At 39.0% G+C, this 16723-nt stretch overlaps 1 pseudogene; it reads left to right on the top strand.

Annotated features, from left to right (window-relative positions):
* The first annotated feature begins 643 nt into the window (after positions 1–643).
* LOC102794147 (extended synaptotagmin-3-like) lies at positions 644–15621 on the top strand (annotated as a pseudogene).
* Positions 15622–16723: the final 1102 nt, after the last annotated feature.

Below are 16723 nucleotides of genomic sequence, written 5' to 3'. Positions count from 1 at the left end.
ATTTGTAGCTCCCTAAGTTAGCTTTTGTATTTTGTGATTTCTAGGCTTTAGATTTTGTTACTGTGCCTCCCTGAATTCCTTGTGTTATGCCTGGTCGTTTCCATGTTCGTGAATTTTCTTGTTTTACTTTGACAGTCCTGCGTTCGTCTATTCTGTTTCACTTTCTCCCTGTCTCATGTGTGTGATTAGTCCCAGCTGTGTTCCCTGTTCCTGTTTCCCTCGTTACCCTCTTGTGTATTTTGCCCTCTGTCCTTTATCTGTTGTTGGTTTGTCTGATTGTGTCCCTCCATGTTTCCAGGTTCCAAGTATCATACAGTGTTTTGTAGTTAGTTTTTCCAGTAAAGAAAAAAAAACGTGCAAAATTGTGAACCGCGTTATAGCGAGGGACCACTGTATTGCTATTTTATTGCTTATTATATTCCTCGCACTGTTTGCAATTTCCATATGCTCTTATATGAGTGATAGCCTTGAAAAGTAGTAGTGTACTCTGACTGTACTCTGGGAAAGAGTCGCTAGGGGGCAGTACCACCACATATACAGAGTCGGCTTGCTAATCTAAACAGGCGTTCCTGTTGAGGTGATTTGTGATCCTGTTTAGTTAAAAATAACATAACACCGAAGAGGAAAAGCAGTTGAAGCGTACATGCGCGTGGGTCCTCTTGTTCACAGGCGTTAGGGCGAGTTAATTGATTACCTAGCAACGGCGCTGAGTTTCTCTAAAGAGTTTATGATAACTATGAACCTTTACAGATAGTTTAACACATGTAAGTGAGTGTTAAACCAGGGTTAACACAGGTACGTTCAAAATACTACAGCTGTCTGTTTCTTCTGATACAGCATGCCCCTTCTAAACCATCTTGCACGAGGTTTTAATCATCGCTGTCTATTCAATTTGTGTTGAACACTGCCTGAACAATGACTCAGCAGGCCAAAACTGAGGGAAACTGAAGTGCCTTTAAAAACAATCACTCCAACACTGTTGTACACAGCTCTTTCATATTATTCATGATATGCAAGCTTTGATATATAAGTGCTTGAAAAATTATTTGAAAGGACATTAAGGTTTGTATGCAGAGAAGGTGAAAGGCGGTCCACTCCCCTCCCTGGACTTAATTGCCAGCTCAAGATGTCTCTCCAGAGCCAGGGCAAGTATACAGGACCACCTCCATCTCTCCACCACCAGTTTCAGGTGGTGGAGAGATGTTCAGATCCATCAGGTGCAAAAACAGACTAAAGAACACCTCCTTCCCGATGGCTGTCAGAACTCTTATAGACTTGTCCAACACATCCACTCTGACACTGCTATTGATCATCCATGTGCAATATCTCAATCTTTCCATGTTCTGTGCAATATTTGTTGGGCTCATATGCAGTATCTTTGGTATGTGCAATATTTTCTGGTCTTGTGCAGTACTTTGGTCTCAGTAGAATTACCATCTCCACCTTAAATGACCATAGCCCCTCCACCCTTATTTATTTATTATATTTTATAATTGCCCTTGTATGCAGACCCACAATGTTTCTTATGCATACACTATGTATATAGTTTCACTCACATATATGTATACATATATATTGCTTTTTATTATTATTTTTCCCCCTTGTTGTATATTGTTTTCTCTTCTTACTTTTGCACCTTTGTGGTCCATCTACCCAATTTCACTGTGCAAGAAACTGCACAATGACAATAAAAAGCTCTAAGTCTCTAAGTATCATTTCTGACTGAAAGATATTTACTGCATTTATTATTTTTTATGCAGTATCATATAAAACCTCCAGAGGGAGGCATTGGGTGGAAAAAATCCTACACCTTTTCATTCTGGAGTTGTTGGAAATCTGCCTTTGTGATGCTGACTGGCTCTTGCTCTGGGAGGTTGCTGCTCTTGGGCCCATGAGCCACTTGTTGCTGTTGTGTCAGGCATCTCCTTCCCAGATGAAGAACTTGGCCTCTGCTTTTCTGCTGTATCTCTTCAGCCTTGGGGCCAGATCTGTGAGCCTTTGTTTGGCAGTTTCTAGAGTCTCGATTACAGATATCTCTTTGTACCTTTTTCATCCAGGTCTCATTTTTCATAACACCCTGCTGCATTTCAGTTAGCCAACTATTAAATCCTCCCTGGCTTCCCCGAGTTCAGCTTCCAACTTTCTTCTCTATTAGAACCTTCCTCTAGATGCTTTTTTTATTTTATATATAAGTCTGGGATTGCTGTGGCAGTGCTGTATATGAGCGCAGTGGTTTCAGTAATACTGGTAGACAGGTGTTCACATTTGTGAGCATATCCTTTGATGGTTCTTTGTGAGTGAGCTGGGGGAGTTGGGTGACATTTGAGTTGAGTTTTTTTTTTTTAATGTAATATAGTGCAAAAGTCTTGAAATGGTATTCAGCTACTCGATTCCATAATGTAATAAAAGTTCAAATAAGACTGATTTCCAGCTCTTATTCACTGAGCTTTACTCAAGTGAGACTCTGATTTTCGCTCTGCCTCCATCTGCAGGACAGACTCCATCAGAGCAGATACTACTTTGTATGTGATTCTCCTGAATTGCACAACAGGATACACACCATGTGAAAATGTAAACTTTTATTAAATTAAATTGCATCTATAAAAGTCACACATGATGTTGTTGTTCAAAATTATGTTTACAGTGCAATTCATCTTTTTTTAAGCTGAACACATTCTCCACATTCCCCTCCCCAAGTACGCCTACCTGCACTCAAGAAGTTTCAACACGAATGTTTTTGGATTACGATGGTGGCTGAGTGAGTGCAGTAGACTGATTTGTCTACTCTTTAAACCAAAGTAAGACACAAGAAAACTCATTTGTTCAGACATTGATCCAAAATAGGTTTGCTGAACGTTTGGCAACTGGTCCTCACGGGGAGTACGACCCGATGGCATCCACCGGACAGTTGCCTCCAAGCAACCCAGCACAAGGAGCAAGGTCCAGGGAGAGTCCATTGATCCGCGTGAAAATGTTCAGCTCCTCAGCTATCACTCAATTATTAATTGATTTCCTGATTTACTGCGGAAGAGCCATGCTCATCTTCTACCCGGTGTACCTGACAGGTTATCTGGGCCTCAGTATCAGCTGGGTACTGCTGTGCATGTTTGTGCTCACTTACTGGAAGAAAAATGGCCAGTGGAAGGACGCCCGAATTGGATCAGCCATGGAGTTAGCGGACAGTGATGTGGTCAACACCGAGCTGAAAAGTGCTTTACAAATGGCGTCCTGGGTATGTAATGAATTAATATGTGTACAAAATGAGACAGTTGATGGGCATTTTTATTGGGGCGATCTGTGTATGCTGCTTTGCTTTAAAGCATTTCAACAACCTGGTATCAAATGTATTTAACTGACTTGTGGGGGAAAAAAAGAGAGGTGATAGAAAATAAGATAAGCTTCTTCTTATGTCACAGGATTTCAAAATGTATAGGAGAAAGAGAAGATGCTTCTGCTGATAATGACAGACTTCATGGATTTAAATCTAAATTACAAGTTTGACTTCATGTACAATTCCATTTAAATACAGAAGTCTTAATAAATGTACGTTGAGTTGTATGCAACTTTTTGTAAGACTTAAAATAAATTATACCATGCTTATCCTCCATATCCATTTTATTAAAAAATACCCTAAATATTGTTGAATGAGAACTATCGGGGTTATTTCTTTGAGTTGTTTCCACCACTCTTGGAATCATTTAATTTTTTTCATTTTATTTGAAAGTTTTTATGATCTGTTATTAAGATTTAATGACACCAATACATTTTCAACATCATTCTGCATACTCACTGTGTTGTACAGACAGTATTAATTGAAAATTTGATTCCAGACCCACTTGTATCTCTGACTTTATGTTTTGTTTTTTCCCAAAAGGTGCAATACACTGATGTAGAGAATGTTCAATGGCTAAACAAGGTACAGTATTAAAGTTATTTTGCCTAACATACCTCAGGTGAGGTATGTAAGTCCCAGCAAAATGTATTTGTTTCAGTGACCTATGATTTTTGTTTTATTTTAATCAAGACATTGGAGAAAAGTGTAGTAGCAAACGGCAGTTTGAACAGAGGATCAGCTAGCCGGCTAAACAACACGCTCCTAATCATGATTTTTATCGAGTAAAAAGCTTTAACAGAGATATTTTAGTAGGTAAGTATAATAGGTATATTTCCCACTCGCCCCTGCGGGTGGTCTATCCTTCAAGCTCGGGTCCTCTACCAGAGGCCTCAAAGCTTGGCAGTCCTGCGCAGTATCTTAGTCGTTCCATCAGAGATCTCTGATGTTGTTCCCGGGATTTGGTGGAGCCACTCGCCTAGCTTGGGGATCACTGCACCTAGTGCTCCAATTACCACTGGGACCACCGTTACCTTCACCCTCCACATCTTCTCGAGCTCTTCTCTGAGCCCTTGGTATTTCTCGAGCTTCTCCTGTTCCTTCTTTCTGATGTTGCTGTCATTCGGAACCGCTACATCGATCACTACGGCCGTCTTCTTCTGTTTGTCTACCACCACTATGGTTAGCCACCACCATTTTGTCCGTATGTATCTGGAAGTCCCACAGGATCTTAGCTTGGTCATTCTCCACCACCCTTGGGGGCATTTCTCATTTTGACCTCAGGACTTCCAGGTTATACTCGGCACAGATGTTCCTGTATACTATGCCGGCCACTTGGTTATGGCGTTCCATGTATGCCTTGTCTGCTAGCATCTTGCACCCTGCTGTTATGTGCTGGATTGTCTCTGGGGCATCTTTACACAGCCTGCACCTGGGGTCTCGCCTGGTGTGATAGACCCCAGCCTCTATGGATCTTGTACTCAGAGCTTGTTCTTGTGCTGCCATGATTATTGCCTCTGTGCTGTCTTTCAGTCCAGCTTTGTCCAGCCACTGGTAGGATTTCTGGATTACAGCCACCTCCGCTATCTGCCGGTGGTACATACCGTGCAGGGGCCTGTCCTTGCATGATGGTTCCTCGTCTCCCTCCTCTTTCTTGGGTTTCTGCTGCCTGAGGTATTCACTTAGCACGCTTGATGTCTTTGTGGATGTTCCTTGTCTCATCTTGGACCGTGGTGCTGACACTCACCAGTCCCCAGCCTTCTTCCTTCTGCTTAGCTTACAGACATACTTACAGTCCTTGGGGTGAAACCCTCCATACATGGTCAGGAGCTTCCTTGTCATTATGTCAGTGGCTTCTATCTGCTCCTTTGGCCAGCTTATTATCCCAGCAGGATACCTGATCACGGGCAGGGCGTAGGTGTTCTTACCATTCAGCTGACTCCTCAGGACTTGCCTGACCCTCTGCAGGTACTTGGTGGTTGCAGCTTTCCTAACGGCCTCTTCATGGTTCCCATTTGCCTGTGGGATCCCCAGGTACTTGTAACTGTCCCCAATGTATGCAATGTTTCCTTCTGGTAGTTCGATCCCCTCAGTTTTGACTACTTTCCCTCTCTTTGTTGTTGTTGTTGTTATCATCCGACTACGTTTTCATTGCTGTATATCCTGGTGGAATCGATGTTTTGTTCACTCTTGGCATACAGCTTGATGTCATCCATGTAGAGGAGGTGGCTGAAAACTGGCCCACTTTTCATCAGGGTGCCCTGGTTCCTCAACACCTGACGCGGACCTTGTTGATCTGGGTGACGTCCGAACCGGCATCCCTTCATATTTATGTCTCGCTCATGTCTGCGGTAGGCTCGCTTAGCATACAGTGGCTTGCAAAAGTATTCGGCCCCCTTAAACTTTTCCACATTTTGTCACAAACATGAATCAATTTTATTGGAATTCCACGTGAAAGACCAACACAAAGTGGTGTACACGTGAGAAATGGAACGAAAATCATACATGATTCCAAACATTTTTTACAAATAAATAACTGCAAAGTGGGGTGTGCGTAATTATTCAGCCCCTTGAGTCAATACTTTGTAGAACCACCTTTTGCTGCAATTACAGCTGCCAGTCTTTTAGGGTTTGTCTCTACCAGCTCTGCACATCTAGAGACTGAAATCCTTGCCCATTCTTCTTTGCAAAACAGCTCCAGCTCAGTCAGATTAGATGGGCAGCGTTTGTGAACAGCAATCTTGAGTAAAGTAAAACACATTCTGGACCACAAATCACTCCACATTCTCTATTGTTCCCTGATTGCACCGTATTTGAATTACTGTGCAGAGGTGTGGGGCAATACTTACAAATGTTCGCTATCATCAATCTTTATATTACAAAAAAGGGCCATAAGGATAATCCATAAAACTGGTTACAAAGATCATACAAATCCACTATTCTTAAAATCAAAAATTCTAAAATTCACAGATCTGGTTCATTTTCTCACTGCACAAATTATATATAAAGCAATAAATAACCTGCTTCCTGACAATATTCTAAAAATGTTTTCTAAAAGGGAACGGGGATACAATTTGAGGGGGGAATTAAATTTAAAACATCCTCGTATCCGTACAACATTAAAAAGTTTTTGCATCTCTGTGTGTGGAGTGAAGCTGTGGAACAGACTAAGTAAAGATATGAAGCAATGTCCGAGCATGGCGCAGTTTAAAAAGCGGTTTAAGGAGATGGTTTTTACAGGGTACAGGTAGAGATTTAATAGGGTGTTCTTGTCTAATATTTTCATGTGTGTGCGGGTGCACGGGTATGTTGGTATGGGTATATATATATTTGTAGGTTGTGTATCCTTTGAGGTGTTAATGGGGTTATTGAAAATGTGTATATGTGCGTATGTGTATATACGTATGTATGGATAGATAGAAACATATATGTATATATATATAATAAAAAAAAAGAATAATAATAAAAAAAAATACACATGACATATAATGTAATTGCGAGGAGGTATTTCTATTGATTTCTTGATAGTGGAAAAGGGGTGGGATTAAATAAGCTCATGCTTCTTCCTGCTCCTTTTTGAACATGAAAGTTATTTGTAGTTGTGGTTGCTCGTTTTCTTTTTGTTTTGCTTTGTTTATTTGTCTCTTTTAATTCTATGTTGTTGTACTTTTTTAACATGTTCAAAATAAAGATTCAATCAATCAGTTTTCAGATCTTGCCACAGATTCTCGATTGGATTTAGACACCAGACAGGTCAAAGATAACGTTATTGAGAAATTTAAAGCAGGCTTAGGCTACAGAAAGACAAAATATTAAAATAAGTTGTCATTTTAAAAAGTTAAATAAGCCATTTGATACATTAAGCCTTTTTGTTTTCACCTCATATAAGAAAGCAAGTAAAATTCTATGTACCATGTGATCTCATAGGGGCTGAATCAAGTTGCTAAAGTGGTGTGGGTTTTTTTATGTGTTCAGGTGTTGGAGCAGGCGTGGTTGTTCATTGGGATGTACATGGAGAAGCTACTTAGAGAAAAGATCCATCCATCCATCAGGGCCTCCAATCCTGCACTCAAAGCGTTCACATTTACCAAGATCCATTTTGGATACAAAGTGTGTGGTTTTGATTTATGCACCATTTTTATTTGTTCTGCTTCAATATTCAGTGACATTCATCATTGGAAGTGCATCATAGGCGATATATTGTGGCCGAGTGATTTTTTTTAAATTATTTTGTTTTTTTTCAGCCTCTCAAGATCACTGGAATAAGAGCATACACACATGAAGTGGAACATAGGGAAGTGATTCTAGACATGAATATAAGGTTGGTCAAATGCATTTTTTCACCTTAGTTTACAAAGTAGTGTGATGTTTTCTCTTGTCATCATTTATGTCTAACCAGCTCAGTTTACTCTCCAGTTATGATGGTGATGTGGACATCAGCACTGATGCAAGCCTGGCAATCACAACTCATGTGAAAGGACTTAAAGTGAGCATCTCATTTTTCTGTGTTCTCTCCATCATCTATATCACATGCTTACTGTTCATGTTAAACTCGCTCTGAATCTTCCAGGTCCAGGGGATGCTGAGGGTCATTTTAGAGCCTCTTATTGGTCAAGCACCGCTGGTGGGAGGAGTGACTTTGTTCTTCATTCACTGCCCTGTAAGTGGCCAGAGACTTTCTCGCAGTCTTATTATGACGAGTGGAGCCTTGTAGTTAGTAATGTTTAAAACTCTAAAAATTTCTTTCAGACTCTGCACATAAACTGGACTGGTATGCCAAACCTTTTGAGCATCCCTTCTTTAAGGTCTCAAATAATATTTTAAATATTTGAAATGAATGATTTTATTACTCGGTGTTGACTTGTTTGGTTGCTGTCCTCTCTCATCACATCTTTCACCTCACAGTTCACTGTCTGAGGAGACAATCTTGGATGCTATAGCTTCCATCATGGTGTTGCCCGACCGCATGTGTATTCCCCTCATAGACAAGGTCAAAATGGACCAGATGAGGTTCCCACCTCCTCGTGTATGTTAAATAGTTTTGGAGTTATTTTCATCTAATAACTTTCAGCTACAGTAAGCAGCAGTTCACATTAAAAAACAGAATCCTATCAAAATAAAAAGTATAAAAATCTTGAATGTTGTTTTGACTATTGCTAGTTTTTTGCTCTTTCAGTTTACCTGACTGTAAATGTGAATACTTGTGCTTTTTCTTCTCAGGGGGTGGTGAGGGTCCACTTGTTGGAGGCCAGAGATCTGGTGGCTAAGAACACACACGTGATGAATTTAATGAAAGCGAAATCAGACCGATATGCCACACTGAGAGTGGGCAGCATGCATTTCAAAAGCAAGACCGTCAAAGAGAATTTGTTCCCAAAATGGAATGAAGTGTATGAGGTACACAAACACACTGCACTTATCCACACTTTGATTCAGTAATCGATTACTGTTTGATTCTGACACTCTTTTTTCCCTTAACAAAAAAATGTGTCACTTAATTCTCATGGACAAACTTGAAAACACAATTTTGTGAAGTTTGTTTGCATTTTTGCTCAGTATCTTATATCCACTTTTTCTTAATGTAACCTACTGAAATCCCATTCAGTAAAATTTAATCAAAATACTTGAAAGACAATTAAAACATTGTTGTTGTTTTTGTGTGTGCAGTTTATTGTCCATGAGGCCCCGGGGCAGGAGCTAGAATTAGAGCTGTACGATGAAGGCGCAGACAAAGATGATTGTCTTGGAAGGTAAATCGAATATTAAATGGATTTTGGCCAAATTCTTTAGGCAGCATCTGCCAATCAGTCATCAATAGATTTCTCGTTATAGTGCCTCCTGTAGTCACTGATGTCAACAGATCCAACTTAAAGACAGTTTTATCACTCAATATTGAACATATTTGATTTTTGTCCATAATATGTCATTTACTTGTATTTGTATAGCACTTTTCTGGTTTTACTGGCCATACATGACCAATCAAAGCTTTCACGCTTCTGGGTTGTTTGACCCAGCATTTTCTGTTTCTGGTGTTTTTGTATTATTCTGTATTATGATTTAGGTTCTGATTCCTTAGTTGTGCTGATTATTATTCTTATTATTGTAATCCTTATGTTAGGGTAGGTTTAGTTCAGTGTTTTGTCTGTGCCTGCTGTGTTTCCTGTGTTAATTTGAAAGTCCGTGTCTCATGTCAGTGTGTGTAGTTTTGCTTTCTTTTCAAATGTAGTGATATGATTATTGTTTTGGTATGCATTTCTGAGCTAAAATAATGATCTGTCTGAGTTCTGATGTTATTGTACATTTCTTGTCTAATTTAGATATAACCTTGATTTTGGAGAAGTGGAGAGGGAGAAACAAATGGATCAGGTGAGCTTTTTTAACAGTAATAAACAACTAACATCAGTATTTCTGTGCTAGAGGACATTGCAGGATTTATGTAGTGTTTGAGCTTCTGTTATAATTTCCTCTAGTTCTAGATTTGTGTTTAATCCTTTTACTCATGCAGTGGTTTCCTGTGGACGGGACACTGCATCGTGAAGTTCATCTTAAGCTCCAGTGGTTTTCCCTTCAGAGTGACACCAGCCTGCTGAAGGAGGTACAGCAGCTTAGTGTTTCTTTGATGTCACTAACATCAGGATTTTATTATTCAACTTTTAACTGCCGCTGTAGCTCAGCGTCCAGCTGCTATGTAACTCACGTTCATTCTCTCTCCCAACTCTTCCTTCCAGTCCACGGACAACTTTGCCTGTGCTGTGCTTGCAGTGTACCTGCACAGTGCCTCAGATCTACCAGTAAGTATCTTCTAATAGGGAGTATTAGAAAATACTGATGTAAGTCAGTGATGCAAATGTGCTCAGCTGTATTTTTGTACTGCTCTACAAAAAGATGGCCATGAGTCTCGAGAAAAGTAGTTTCACTTTATTATCTTCTAATTTTATAAGAATATTTGGCACCAAAGTACAGTATTAGAGCGCTTTATATTTAACCGAGTGTTGCGCCACTGAAAAACGGGGTAATACACAGTAAAAGTGTGTTTATTTTAAATAAAAATTTGACATAGGTATATAAAAAATTCAAGCTTTGCTTTACTCATTAAAATAACAGAGAGTGATATATTTTACTTCTCTGCAGCGAGCACATAAACATCTAACTTTCTGTGTGATTGCACATACTGTTTTTAAAACCAGCCCACTGGTCATAATGGAGATATTTTTTCATCTGATATCAGATAAAACTGGCGTCAGTTCTGAGAATGCATTTTGTAATTTAATTTCTGCTGCACTAAAAAAAGAGAAATAAATCACATAAATTTGTCATTAATGAAAAATTTCGATATTGGGGGGGGGTTGTTAAATTTCTTTTCTTTCTACTATAAAATTGTCCAAAAATGTAACTCTCTTGAACAATATTTCAACTTTGCATTCAAGTTTGTGGCTCATAACCAAGGACAGTCATTATCTTTCATTGGTACTTAGCTTTTCTTTCAGTTTTGTGTCCTAGAGTTGATGATGCTTTTGAATGTTGATGTCTCAGTTTGATCAGGAGCTTTGTGTTATCACTCCAAGTGCTCTTGTATCTGTGAAAGCTGGCCTTTCCCGTTTGTCCGTTTGTTTCCCGTTTGGCAAATGCCTCTGATTTTCCGTAGCTGCGTTACTGACAGCTGGTCTTCCTCCTGAGCAATGTTCAGGTTACGTTTCCTAGCATAAAGAAAAATGCAGAAAGTGAACATAGTCGGGAACTTTTGAGGAAATTAGAACTATTAAATCTTTTTTTTAAATCAGACACACACTGACATATTACCAAGGTTGCTATACTCACAGATCTTTTTATAGTTACATGCTATTATGTGTGAATCCATTCATCTTGTTATTTACTGGAAGGCAAGCAGCATGTTTTCACAGAGACCTGCTAAACATTTCTGTTCTGTTGCCTTCAGAAGCATTGCCTCTGACTGCCCTCTGGTGGCCATAGTGTGACAACGCAATAACACAGTGAAGTGTGTGGGAGTATTTTTGCAACGGGCTGTCATTATATCAGATTTCCGTGATTATTGTGGTATTCCCCAAAACAATTGTATTCTTATTTTTGTAGATATTTATTTATGTATTTTATTTGATATCCAAATAGCACCAATAAAACAAAAATGCCCTTAGAGTATGATTGTAAGGCAGTGGAGAGAAGCTCTTCAACCAGAACTGTACAGAAGTTCATAAAATAAAACAGAGAGAAGGTTCAGGTTTGAATCCCCCATCTGGCCAGGGTTTTTCTTTGCAGACTTTGCATGGTTCTCCTCATGTCTGCGTGGGTTCTCTCTGGCTTCCTCCCACAGTCCGAAGTCATGCAGGTATATAAGTTAGGTTAAATGGTGATTCTAAAACATCCATAGGTGTCAAAGTGAGTGTGAATGGTTGTCTGTCTCTGCGTGTTAGCCCTGCGATAGACTGGCGACCTGTCCAGGGTGTACCCCACCTCTTGCCCTGTGCCAGGTGGGATAGGCTACAGCTCATCCCCCTTGAACTGGATAAGTGGAAGAAGATAGATGGATGGTTGGATTCAAGGATAAACTGATTTGTTGGTCAATGATAAAAGCTCACTAATATCTCACAAAACACATTTTGCCTATACCTGAAGAACTCCTAGCCTAATTGTGACAAAAATGTCCCACAATTAATGAAATGAAATAATGGTATGTATAACACTTACCTGGCTGGCACAGGTTTATATGTGCAAGGGTTTATTTCTGGTTTAAATGTTGACAGTGGCTCACAGAAACAGAGACTCAGCTAACAGTCATTGTAAACTAGAACAGATGTTCTCACTGCCTCACTGGTTTGCTTTTATTTCAGCTCACAAAGAGAACCACCTGTCCCAACTCCTTTGTGGAAATGTCCATTGACGACGACGTTAAGAGAAGCGAGGTAGGTATTGCTAATACGCCATTTCCACCTTTAAGTGCATATGTCCTTTTTTCGATTATTTTTCTACTGTAAAAATTTAAAACACTGGTCAGTTCATCTGCTTCAGAGATTGCAGTTACATCCACACATCACAGTGACCGTCTCGCTTAACTAATGCTCTCTTTCCACAGGTTGCGTATGCATCTAAAGATCCAGTTTGGAAAGAGGGTTTCACCTTCTTTGTGCATAATGTCAGTGCACAGGAGCTCATTGTTCAGGTTTGTCATTTACTCCCTACTGTTTGTAAAATAAATCATTTAAAACCTTTAATTTAATAACCTAATTAGAAAAGTGATAGCATGTTCTCACATTTTTTTCCAGTTTTTAGTCAGATATGCTCTTCATACAGTTTTTGTTTTGTATGTCTGTAAACCAATCATTCAAACCTTGTTTTCTCCAGTGTGTTGCCAATGTTACAACACCATATTCCATCTGATCTCTTCATAAGTTTAATCTAATCTTTGTTTTTTTATATTTTCTTTGTTCATGTGGTTCAGGTCAAAGAGTCCGAGAAGAAGAATCTATTCTGTGTTCTCAACTTGCCCCTCAGTCACCTGCTCAGAACCTCCAACCTGACTCTAGACCAGCTTCATGCTGGAGCACTCTGGAGCAAACAGCCAGATCAAACTGAGGGCCACTCTCAGGGTGGGCATGCAAGGCTAAAGATCTCTTAGGTTTCCCTGTTTTATGTATTTTTGTTGTTGTTTTTGTCCCCCCCCCATTGTGTTATTCACTAGTACTGCCAATACAGTACCTCATCAGCTCTGATGTAAATCTCACACAGATTCTTAATTTGGAAGAGCCTCCATCCCAGACTATCTTCAGTCCTCCTCCACAAGTCAAACAACAACAGGCCAGAAAATCAGGGTACAGCTCAGTCTCCAATCCCTCCGATGCTCCACCCTCCTCTCACACAGCTTCCTCCAACAATATCCCTGCTGCCTCTACTCCGAACCTGGGCGGGAGCATCACCAAGCGAAGGTTATTTGGCTCAAGGCTGTGGCTCCTCCCAGGCGCCTGAAAACAGGAAGCAATCATCTTCATCAATAAACTTGCGTCAGTTCGACTCCCACAGCCTGCTGTTAGAGAACGTCATCGATTCATCGCGATTCGACCTTTCAGATGGAGCCTCCTATCCAGAGTGAGACTTTGTTCTCTGTGTGTCCATTTCTGTCCTCTAACGCTGACTTTTAATATTTTTACAGATATAATGAACTAAGCAAGATGCTGCATTTTCAAAAGAACTGAAAGAAAGAAAAAGTGACATTCATATATTTATTTTTACCTCTAAAGGGCCATTAGGAATCATCTGGGTTCATGTGGAAAGATTGCGTTGTCTGTACGATATGCAGCCATGAGGAACAAACTCATGGTCTTTGTTAACAATTGCAGGTATGTCACAGCGATCAAGCAGCACCAGTTATGATTTGCATTTTTAGTGTGCTGACATTAAACTCTTTTTCTAATAAGCAACATATGTTGAAATAATATATATACACATAGGTCCAGGATATTGAAAATATGTCATGTAATATGTTTGCAGTAGCTGGTATAAGTCATAAACAGGCTTAATTTAAGAATATTAAGATATTCATTATTTTTGTTTTAAATGATCTGAACTCAACACATCAGATGAGAAAAAGGCAACAATTAGAAATTGTAAATTGCACATATAATATACAGTTTCTTTTAAAATCCTCTGTCACACAGGAATTTATTCCCCTACAGTGAGAACGGCACAGACTCTTACGTCCATCTGTATCTCCTTCCTGTCCAAAGCTTGAAGCATCGCAAGAGGACCGGTGTCAAGAAGAGGACGATCAATCCCATTTTCAAAGAAAAGTAAGCGTAATAAACTAATTCTACATATCCTGTTTGTTTTTTAAAAACGAAGAGCTGGGCGTTTTAAAGTTTGTGCACAGTGTTATTTTCTTTTCCTTTTCTGCCAATCATCTTTTGTCACAGGTGTAGCTCTCTTCACGACAACACAGACACAGGTCGGTTCTTTGAAACGGGCGTTTATTACTTGGGCCTTCTCTCCTCAGCTTCACCATCACCAGTACGCCGATACGCCATTACGCCAGTACGCCGTGAGAACTGGTCACGAGCGAACAGTACAAACCAATTAGCAACTTTACAGTACACATATTAAGTCTAAACACAAATAAAAACATTTCTCAAATGACAAATACCTCGTTGGCTGCTTGTCCTGAAAAGAGGTCCTTAAGTCCTTTAGCTTAAAATCGCTTCATGAGAGACATCTGCTCCCTCGCGGTCCATTCAAAGTCTCGTGTACTCTCGTTAAGGGTATTCTCACGAGACACTAGCTCTTACACCTTACACATGTACATTTCGAATAAAGAAATTTCAACACAAACTATATATATTCATGAAATTATGTAACTTATTATAAATCAGTCATCTACATCATGAAATCTACACAGAACATTTAACAGCATTTACAACAGGTTTCAGTTCGATGTGACACTCAGGGAAGCACAAACTAGGAAGTTGTATGTGTAAAAGTAACAAGATGTTGGTCTCCAGAGAGAAAAAGGACATTGGCTCGGTATGTCATGCTACGTCAGGGTAAACGGCATTGATACCTTAAAAATAATAAAACTATACACTGAGGAATATTCCTATTTGTAAATAAACATTTTTATAGTAATTAGAGTGATATATGCTTCTGATAAAACTAATCTTAATTTTTTAAAAACATATTAAGAAATAATCAGTATTGGTGTCATTAAAATTGTAAGAAATATAATTTGTATTTAATATAAACAACTCATTTTTTCTGATACAAGCTTTAAAAAGCAGTTTAATCTATTTGTTATCTATCTATACATACATATGTGGGTTGTTACATTTAATGCAGCTTATTTTGGATAAGTAAAAGACATTTTGTCATATTCTACAGGTAATAATAGATCTCTCACAGATGGATCTGGTCAAAGGCGTCACAGCATGGTAAGATCAAGCTGTGCAGCAGAGTTTTTTTTTTTACTTGTGTGACACTCTAGCTGCAAACAAAATGTGAATAAATTCTGTTGTTTTACTCTGAATGGAACACAAAGTTGAGTGCCAGTATGAAGCATCTTATAAAGGGCACTATTTCCTTGTTTCTGGGTTTTCGCCAAAATAACCACTTTCAGCACCAAATACAAACTGGTGCTGGTTTCTTTGTTGATTGCAAGTCATGGACATGGACTCTAATGTAAAACAATGTGTGGCTGATTATTTGTTTTTAGATATAGTCATGTGAATATTTCACACTTGTTTCTCTAAAGGTATGAGCTCACTCTGCTTGGGCTGAAGAAATCCATCTAGCAAGTGGAACTGAGAAAAACTTAAAAATCACCTCATCAGCCACTGCAGGGAAAACTGCAGACATGATGCTTGAAGAGTTTCATACTCCTTTATGGATTTTTTTTTTTTTTCAAAAGTAGCAGAAAAACTATCTTTCATAGTGTAAATAAGGAACACTGATCACAGGCACAAAATTCATCTTCCAATCTAGTAACACTGGAGGTCTTACTTGAAACTGACTCACTTAAACATAAGATTAAAACAAGTTTGTGTCACTTTTTGTATGCAAGAAAAGACAATTTGTCAGAACTATAACTGATGAGATATACAAGCAAAAATCAGCTTGTTTTTCAATGCTAAATAATATTTTCACAGTTTCCATCAAACTGCAGTAAGTTGAGGACTTGACCATTAATGCTGATGGTTGATCAGACAGTACCACTAAGTTAATGAGTGTCATGTGCTCTTTGGTCAACATGTATCTGGTCCCACTATCCTCGCAAAAATGCACCTTGGACATAGCTTATGGTGTTGAGTTGGCAGTCTGCACATAAATGAAGTTGCTTTTGGTGACCATAAGTCACTCTTTTAATGTTCATTTTAACGTGTTTGTATTAGGATCTCGCATTCAATTGATGACTGTTATTTCAGAGATGAACGTTTGATCCTCTTCTTTATTTGAAAGATCCTCTCCACTATTATAATGAAGCAGTGAAAGGGACTGGATCTTTTTATTTCAGCAATCTCAATCTAATTCTGACAAGAATAATCCCAGGATGACTGTAATGTATTTCTCAATCATTTTGTAAATAAGGTGACAGCGTTACCATAAGATCCAAGTTATGTTCCTCAGCATGTGAAGATGGCTCTTAGTGAGCTGAGTCCTTTACGTCATTCTTTCCTGTTATTGTTGATGGCTTAGTTACAGTAATGGGCTAGATTAAACCCTCTTCATACTTATTAGAGATTTTACCTCTAATTACCTAATCTCTATTAGATATTAACATTTTACCTGTTTGGGACTTTTACAAGTATGGTTCTTCATTTCTAACTACTGTTAAAAACTCTTTGAAGTAAGGTTGTGGCATTCCCTCTTTTAAGCATTCCGAGCCAGTTTTGTTAC

The sequence above is a fragment of the Neolamprologus brichardi genome, chromosome 16 (genome assembly GCF_056152115.1).
Source record: "Neolamprologus brichardi isolate AB-2024 chromosome 16, ASM5615211v1, whole genome shotgun sequence".
Taxonomy (NCBI): Eukaryota; Metazoa; Chordata; class Actinopteri; order Cichliformes; family Cichlidae; genus Neolamprologus; species Neolamprologus brichardi.
This window is presented reverse-complemented; position numbering and strand designations above follow the sequence as displayed.